This window comes from Rhagoletis pomonella, unplaced genomic scaffold, assembly GCF_013731165.1.
Source record: "Rhagoletis pomonella isolate Grant_MI unplaced genomic scaffold, Rhpom_1.0 Rhpom_scaffold_01220, whole genome shotgun sequence".
In the NCBI taxonomy this organism is placed as follows: Eukaryota; Metazoa; Arthropoda; class Insecta; order Diptera; family Tephritidae; genus Rhagoletis; species Rhagoletis pomonella.
In genome coordinates, this window is record NW_023459774.1 from 39,872 (window position 1) to 49,380 (window position 9,509).

Sequence of the window (9,509 nt, forward strand, 5' to 3'; positions counted from 1 at the left end):
CTCTTTGAAACTAAAAGGATTGCAGCACGAATAGCTTTCCCATCCCTACGTTATAAAAAAATGGATTTTCGTCCAACCTCTATTTTACTCCTCATTAATGACGAGACTTATGACATTGCCCCTTAAGTAGACACCTATGTACCAATGTTGTTGCTACATCAGGTGTTAGCAGAGCAACTTTTATTTATTTTTATTAAATTTTCGTTTTGTTGATCTTTCATTTCATTATCATTCGATTGGCGTAAATAACAGCGCGCGCAACACGTGAAATAAGTACCAAAACAAGGCGAGACAAACAAAATCAGATATTAAGGGCAGAGCAACAAGCGAATTGCTCGGAGGTAAGCATTTTGTGCATGCAAAAATAGGTAAATGGTTTATAAAAGCAAACTGTGTTCGTGATTAGCGCACTACTTGCACATGCATGCATAGTAAATAAGAATGTGTGTACATATGTATGTACGTAGTATCCACATGTCATCCAAATAAATACCAGATTGCCAGTGCACTTGCATCTTAAAAAATTTAAAGCCTTGCCCACAAAACGCATGTTCATACATACATACCGCGAAACGCTTTGTAAGTACTTGCATTCACACATTTGTTTTTCTTTAGATGGTTCAGTCCGGCCAGGGAGGGACATGGCATTGACAACTACCAGAAGAAGTCGTACAAGGTACTCGCACGCAAGTTATCAAAGCATTTTACAACTCTTACACGTAAATTCCTATGATAGCGCATGACACAGAAAAAATTTGAGCATAGCAGGCAGTTTGCACCCCAAAAAACAACGAATACCACAGTACCAGTAGAATGCTAACATACATACATACATGCATACATACGCATAACACAGGTTGCCTGCCGGATTAGGTATTTTGCGCACACAAAGTGCAAAATTCTTCGCAGCTTTGCATAGTTAAGTAGAGGAGTAAGGAATACCAATGCTATCCAAACTAACGCGATTTAGTTTGAGGTCATAAGCGCCCTCTACCATGTGCATTCTATTTTTCTACGACTTTCTATTACATATTTAAAGAGTGTTAAAGAGAGCATTGGTGTTGTAGCATGTTGTCCTTAAACCGTTTTATATTTGGAGGTGGTGCTGAAATGATAAAGTTGTGACAAGATTCATCACTACATACACCACTACTCTTGTTGTTGTTGTAGCGGCACTACTAAGCCCCGCCTGTTTCGGATCAACTTTCATCATTATCGTCAAGCTCAACTAACGGTAGGCCCAGGAAACGAGCTGTTTCGATGGGGTCGGACCAAAGGGAGAGGGGTGTTAGTTGAGTCGGATTGAGCTGGCATGTGAAGAGGTGGTTGGTGTCGTGGGGGGAGTCTCCACATGCCGGGCACTCATTTGGGATGTTTGGGTCAAGTCTGGACAGGTAGCTGTTTAGGCGGCTACAATATCCAGACCGTAACTGAGCCAGGGTAACGCGGGTCTCTCTAGGTAGTTGAAGCTCCGTCTCTTCGACAGGTGGTGATTGGGCTCCGACATTCCTAGGCCGGGAGTCGAGGTAGGTGAAGACAGACTCCCTATGAATGTCGTTAATCTCTCGTCTGTACGTCATTGGGTCCAGTGGTTGGTCTGTGTGGGTCTGGACTGCGTCCTTGTACACGAATAGGTGCCCCCTGACGTGCCTGGGCGGGGGCCTTTCCTCCAGCAGTGGTCTGTTGGGGTGTTCACTTCTGTGACACCCCACAAGAAACTGCTTACAGAGCATCTTGTTGTGTTCCCTTACGGGGAGCACTTGGGCCTCGCTGTGTAGATGGTGCTCAGGCGTCATCAGAAGGCACCCAGTCGCTGTCCGGAGTGCGGCGTTCTGACAAGTCTGTAGCTTCGCCCACTGCGTCCAACTAGTCCCCGGTGACCAAACTGGCGCAGCATAATTTAGAACCGGCCGGCCAATTGCCTTGTATGTTGCCAGCAACGTTTCTTTGTCTTTGCCCCAAGTGCTGCCGGCGAGCGACTTGAGGACCTTGTTGCGGCTCTGTACTTTGTTGACAACTGCGGTTGTGTGCGCGGAGAAAGAAAGCAGGCTATCAAAGGTAACCCCTAAAATTGTCGGGTTGTTCACCGTCGGTATAGGTGTGCCGTCGACGTGAATGCCTAATTCTAGCCTGACCTCCTTCGTCCAGGTGGTGAAGAGGGTCGCCGTTGATTTCGTTGGGGAGAGGGTCAGGCTCCTTGCAGTGAAGAAGCGAGAAGGGCTGGAGAGATAGCCGTTTACTTTTGAGCAGAGGTCATCAATTCCATTCCCAGACGCCAAAATCGAACAATCATCAGCGTACGAGATCAGGGAAACTCCTTCGCTAGTATGCCTGCAAAATAAAATATCATCTAAAGCTAAATTTTATAGTATGAAATTGATTTTGACCTGACCCGACATTGATGGATAAATTTTCGTGCGACTTCAAAAACCTGTCAATACCAAGATAGTCGCGAAAGGGTAATTTTATTTTGAAAAAAAAAAAATTAATTAAAAATAAATGAATTAATTAAAATTAAACGAGTAAAAAACATAATATGTACATATGTATGTATTTTATATTTTGTTGATATAAAAATAAATTAAAAAGTATTCGTTTTTTTTGAAAGAATTAAAATTTAAATTAACATTGTTACTGTTCTTATATAAATTGTTCAGCCGTTTTCTTTATTCAAATGTATTGTTTTATTTTATTGAAAATGTTATTTTAGTTGATATATAAGTTTTATTGTTATTGTTATTATTATTTTTTTATTTTATTTTTTTTTCTGTGGATTTTCTTCGATTTCTGTTTATGCTGAACTCGGTGTTTTAAGGATAATTGAATTCTCCTTGTCATTCTGCACTATCAAGTTCTCAAACCTACAAAAAAAAATTAAACTTTTTTTTCTTACCGGAAAAGAACTCGGGAAATCCAACAGAGAATCGTTATCACTTTTTTAAATTTTTACAATAACTGTGGATAAACACTCCAAACACAAGTTAAATAATACATAGAGGCGCTTACAGCAGATTGCATGTCCATAGATTAAGCTGCATTTATAAAGCAATATGAAGGAAATTGACAAAAAAATATAAATATTTTTAGTAGCAAATGACGTGTTTTTAAATCAATATTTATTATTATATATTGTCAGAAAATAAAGATTTTCATAGATAGTTTGCTGTGGCGAGAACAAAAACAGCAGTGTATTTTGATGAAGAGCTGCCAAAAGGCAATAGAATTAACTAACAAGTCCACGGGAATTGGCTGCGTGGCTGTTCCAAAAATTTGAATTGATTTTTTTTATTTTTTTTATTTATTACTTTGAGCTATGTTGTGAATAATAACACTAATTTCATTACAGCTAAGGGCAATAGACCGAAATAGTTTTATTTCTACTTAATTTAATTTAAATATAAAATATAAACTTTTGTATATGTGCATATGTACATAACTATTATCTTATTGAAAATTCTTGAATGAATGCGTATAAAATTATGTGAGTACTTACGAGCTCTGCCTTTCACGAGCTTCCCGTCGTTGCATTTCTATTGCGGTGGTCGCAATTGTGCGTTTCTTTTCGCCTTAGCCGCCAGCAAAAGAGTAGATTTTGAGTTGTCGTTGAAAAAATTCAATAGTTGCAAATATGTATGTATGCAAAATAGCCACCGAACCAAACAATTGGTTAGTGTGAGAAAAAGTGCTTGTTTATAGATTCCAACAAAAAACAAATTCTATTGTTCTCTATTAACGTAAACACGTGAAATGTAAATTACAACCACTGCAGAGTTTGGATTGGTATCGAACTAGAATAACATTTATGAATTACAATGTTTGTAGGCCCACGCACGCACACGCACTCATTTACTCATATTCCAGGCCACACGAATCCTTACGCAATGTTGTAAACTCACAGATATACATATATTTTTTTTGCGTTTGTTTTTTTATGCGTTATTTTCGTTTAACGGCTGTCGATTACATTCACAGGTTTGCATGAAGTCAATTGCTTAGGGCGGGCGCGTGTTGCTTGTTAGTAGCATGCGTTGAGTTCGATTTTATATTTAGAACAGAAAAGCTCCGATTTTACCACAAAGTTTTAAGACAAAGGATATTGTTTTCGTCCGTTAACGCTTTGAATTTATTTATAAAGTTTGCTGTTGTTGTTGTTGTTTGTAAGTCGCTTCGGTGGGTTCCAACCTAACGAGGCTGTCACTGCCTGGTGTAGTTATGATCTGCTGCCGTTCCTCTCTTTAAGAAAATGCGGTGCACCCGTGCGCTGTCCTTATAGCTCTACGTGGATGGTGTGCGGTTTAAGCAGAATATCAAAGCGTTATTTAGCTGTGGCTATATACGGAGATGTTTGTTGTTTTTTTTTTTGATTTTCCTCTTCCTCGGATCAAGTGAAATTGCTGCCGCTTACACTGATTTGCTATTACTGTGGCGGCCAATTAATTATCTGATTATTTTTAACCGCATATTTCTTAATATTTACGAAATGAAAACTTCACACAAATATAAAAAAATCGTGTATGCCAAAAAAAAATATTGTTGAGCAATTTCAGTTTGACAGATTTGTGACGCTGGTCTGCTGTGAATCGTTTGCATTTATTGTCAGCAAGCAGATTTTACAATAGTTGTTTAATGAACACCAGTTTTAATTATGTAGATATTGAAATACACCAAATTTTCCAAATTCCATATCTTCTTGTTTTGTGCAAGAAAATAGTAATTTGATTTTTTTCACAACAAAAAAAACAAACAACACAGCAATCGAATTAGGTCTATTGAACGGTTGTTTCGGAAAGGCTTATTGCTCGTGAAATTAAATGTAATTTAATTAAAATATCTGAAAATGCAGTTAACAGCCAAACGTGCACTATGTCAACCTTCTATTGTTGGGTATTTTTATATTTTTTATGAAGCACACAAATCGGGAACCAACCGTCTCGAAAGCGCACCAACGCGAACACCCACCTCTCTGTTTTGTTTTATTGTTATATCGTTACTATTTAATTCCAGTTGCATATGTACATACGTATATACATGTGTTTTATTTGGTTAGGTTGTGTTTCAACTTAGTCGAAAATTTTTTAGCGAAACAAAATTTCTATTTTGCTTTTTTTAATAACGTTTCATACGCACAGACGCATAAACGACCCCTGCAGTCGCAGGCATTGATTAGCAATTGCTCCCTAAAATTGCATCTCACACTAATGTCGATTTAAAGATTTCGCTTAATTGTATGTAATTTCGGAACTACTACGTCGGGTAGCTTTTAGCTTGTTTTAATTATTGAATATTTTTATATTCCTCTTTTTGTAGACATCTCAGTTTATTTAACTAATTCTTGCAATTTATGAGAAAACAAATGCTTAAGCATATTGTTTAACGACTTGGTGTGGGTTTTTGCTGACTATGTTGTTTTTGATCTGTAAAAAAAAAAGCAATACATATACATAAAATTATTACAATGTTCATATGAGGAGGCTTAAATCAGGTAGAATATTAACAAGGTACATATCATAAACTTTATAACGGTTACACATAGCAATTTCCGGTACAGAAATTTCTGTTTTACTACATTTAGTCTAATTTCCCACTTTAATGAAAAAGAAAATAGTGCATTTAGGGTTTACAGCTTTATAAGGTAAAATGTATAACTAAAATAAACCAATAATATTGGCCTAAAATACAAACCTAATTTCCACAAAATTTCAAGAAAATATTCTATATTATTGCAACTCATTGATCCTGCTTCAAATCTCATAAACGATGGACGTTTAATTTAATACTATCGATTTTGGTGGTAAAATTGGTACCGTTGGAAAGCTAGAGATCCCCTTTTCAAAAGTACCCACTTCTAGGTGCGGGAACCTTCCAGTTTTTAAGATATTTAGTATTCAAGTTTTTTCATTTGCTTAGTAAACAACACTATATATGTATGTATATATTATATTACACAAATCAACAAACATAGACTTAGACATGGGTATATAGAATTCTCCTTTCTATGTTGCCGGAGAAGAGGGGCGGAACTTCTTCCTTCGGCCACGCTTAGAGATTATAACCCTTACTTTCGTAGTACGAGTTCCAATACCCCGCGCCCACCGAATTTATTTAAAACGGTACACGCTTTTTATGTTTTTCAACCATTGGCTTTTTTTGCTAAAGACAAAATGCAGCTTCAGATTCAAATTCTTCGTCCTCGGAAACCCCCGAAAGGCTTTTGAAGGTAGAAATGTTTGCTTTTAAACCAATTTTAATTTTCTTAAAGGTCAAGGATCAACTAAAATGAAAAAGCGTTTAAAATCGCCAAACTAGTAAAACTGAGGAATTACTTTTCTAGCCTTCTCTGGACTTGATGGTATGCTGCTGCACGTTTGCTCAAAAATATAGATACCCTCAGATCCTCGGTAGTTTTTTCTGTAGACCCATTGTTAAAGAAATTCACGATATATACGGTACGGCAATTTTTTACCGTTGACATACATACGGTAAAATTGCCGTGGATTAACATTAAAGCTACCGTGGCGCGTGTGAATAGACCCTGCCAAACCCGAAACGATGGATTACTGAAAAAATTCAAAAAACAATTTAATAATATACATATGAAGTACATATCGTCACCTGAAATGGAAAAACCGTAACAACATTGCAACTGAAATTGAAAAAGTCGTGACTAATATTTTTATTTATTTTTTCATAAAATTAGCCCTGTTCGCGTACGCACTATCCAGTAAATCCAGTACTAATTTTACTAGTCTTTTCTGGATGTCATTTTCGTGCGCAAAAACTTGCAAGAAACTAGCAAAAGGGGGGAAATTGAGAGAGCAAAAATTACAGCTGAACTTGCAAGTTTTACCGGATTTTTACTAGCAACTATTTGCTAGTAAGAAAAACAGCAGATGGCATGATGCTTAATGTAATTCACAGAGTTGCAATTGACAAAATAAACCTATTTAAATACATAGGTGCAATCCCGTATTCCTCGGACTAAAACTAGTAAACATTCGCTCAGAGCGAGAGAGTAACATTGAAAAGTACGGGATCGCTTTCTAGTAAAAAATGGTAACTTCTGTCAACTTCAACATAACCTCCAAAATGGTTGTAAATTTTTGCTTATTATGTATGTAAACACACTCAGTTCACATATGTAAATAACCAAAAATACTTTAAAACCAGAGTGCACTTTTCTTTTGTTTATAATTTGGTTGCCAAACACACTACAGCAGATCGTTTGACACATTTACCAGAATTTACCAGCAAAAAATTCTCGGACTAAAACTGGTAACTTCTGGCAGAGAGAGAACCGTATTTACTCTCTTTTTTGTCCTCTCAATAGTCAGAGAACCGAGTACGGGATCGATTTCCAGTAAAATCTGTCTGATTCTGACTGGTCTGGACTCGTACGGGATCGCAACATATAATAAGATGGAAAATACTAGTTTTCTAAGAAAATTGCATCGGAAAATAACAAATTAATCAGCTGTTCATAAAACTACTTAGCAACTTCTTGCTGGTTTTACGTTTTCGTACTTTCTTACATATTTCACTCATTGGGAGTAAATATTGGCTTAAAGCTTAAACAGACGGCAGCGCTGATCCCGATTAACTCGGTCTTAATCCGGATCAACAGCAGTTAATTCCCGAGCTGATCCGGATCAACGCTGCCGTCTGTTTATGCTTTTACTCACCGAAATTTGGTTACTGGCAACTTACTGAATAGTTTTTGCTGGAGAATACGAAAACACAACTATTATGTGGGAGTTGTAATTTGATCATGTAAAACAAAAATTGAATTTTGAATTTTTTATTAGTTATTACTAGGGATCATGAAATTTTTGTTTAAAATTGCATTCAATCGTTAGTGCATAATTTGCAGTAAATGCCTGATTTTGCACATTTTGCAAAAAATACCCGATTTTGCATACTTCATGAGAAAATTCGCAATAGTTTTGCTAAAACACACCCTTGCCGATGTACGCTAAAGTAAACCGATGTAAGTCTTGTCCTGGTATTTACAGAATGATACACTTACCACAAAAGAAAAACATTACATTTTGTTTTTAGAAAATACTTAAAACACTTGTAAATGTACATACATATGTATTACTCCCCTTGTTATGGGGAAAATTAAACAAATATCAAAAAAAAAAACTGTCTATTATCTCAAGCTTAATCAAAGTGTATTATAAACATGTTGAGCTTAATTACATTTCGTTTATATTGTCAAACGTTACCAAATCTTTAACCATGCACTAAAACACTGGAATATTTTTTATTTGCCGAAAACCATATCAGCAGTATACAACGTGAATGAGATAGACAGAAGGATTTTGTGATGCGTTGCATTTCATTTCCCATTGATTTTCACACTTTTGTTGCAGTGGCAAATTGGTGCCGCCACTTCCCGACGCAGAAAACAATTACGTACGAAAATACAAGTAGATATGCAAAAAATGGGGTTCATAGTTATTGTAAACACAATTTTAAATTGCATAAAGTGAAAATGCGATGGCCAAGATACAAGAAGTTACTACGACAACGTAAACGACAGGGTGCTCTTTTCAGTTCAAATCAGCACAGCTTTTTGTCGTTCTCATAACTTTTGCACATACATATATACATACATACGTGCATGAACTGCTACACATCATTGCATCACAAGTAAATATATAAATTTTCTATTACATTGGGCAAAATATGATTCCACCCTATCGGAAGTGGTGCAGGTTATTTAACATTAGTAAATATGCTAAAGATATATTTTAAACCATTTTAGTCATGGAAAATCTCACATCTTTACACTTTGAGGTCACTAGGCATATGTATGTATATTACTCGTCTAGAAGCAGGAAAAATCACCAAATCAGACAATCTTTTTTGAATGATAATTTCTCACTCACTTGCACGAAGCTGACCGTAGTAGTAAAGTAGTATTTAATTAAAACTACTTGTTTTAAATAGTATTTATTTGATAATTTTATGCCACAAAACACCAAGAAAAAACCGTCTCGTCGACGGCCAACCAGCCGCAGTGCAGCTATACAACGAGAAGACGAGATAGAAACAGCCGATTTTACTCGTTTATCAAAGATATTTTGAAATTGGCACCCTGTGGGCAACAACAAACCAAACTGCAATGATTGCCACAAATGTAAATACTACGCTAGTGCGGCTCTTCGGCCTGGGCAATTGCTTATACAGCGAACCGCCTTAGTGCGAACGAGTCCACAGGTGTGCAGTGAAAAAAAGCAAACAGCAAACAGTAGGAAGACAGACCGAATTAGCTGCTAAATTCGAGAAATTTTACTTCACAAAATTGCATTATGTGAAGTGACCGGCTACTAAATGGAAAATTAGTTAATTGTCTTGTACAAATTAAACCAAGTTTCAATGGCTATTGTAAGCTAATTAATAACTTTTCGAAATGTATAATAACTGTCCCCGTAAAATGAGCTAATTTTAATTTGCAAACCCATATTTTTCGAACTTATAATTCCTTGGTCGCGGATGGTCACTGT

At 36.4% G+C, this 9,509-nt stretch overlaps 1 long non-coding RNA gene across 1 annotated transcript; it reads right to left on the minus strand.

The window, feature by feature from the left end:
- Positions 1–3,567: 3,567 nt before the first annotated feature.
- On the minus strand, positions 3,568–8,987 carry LOC118752077. Its single transcript, XR_004994625.1, has 2 exons — positions 8,892–8,987; positions 3,568–5,414 (listed from the first exon to the last, which is right to left on the minus strand). It is a non-coding gene; the product is annotated as an uncharacterized LOC118752077 (long non-coding RNA).
- Between the last annotated feature and the right edge of the window lie 522 nt (positions 8,988–9,509).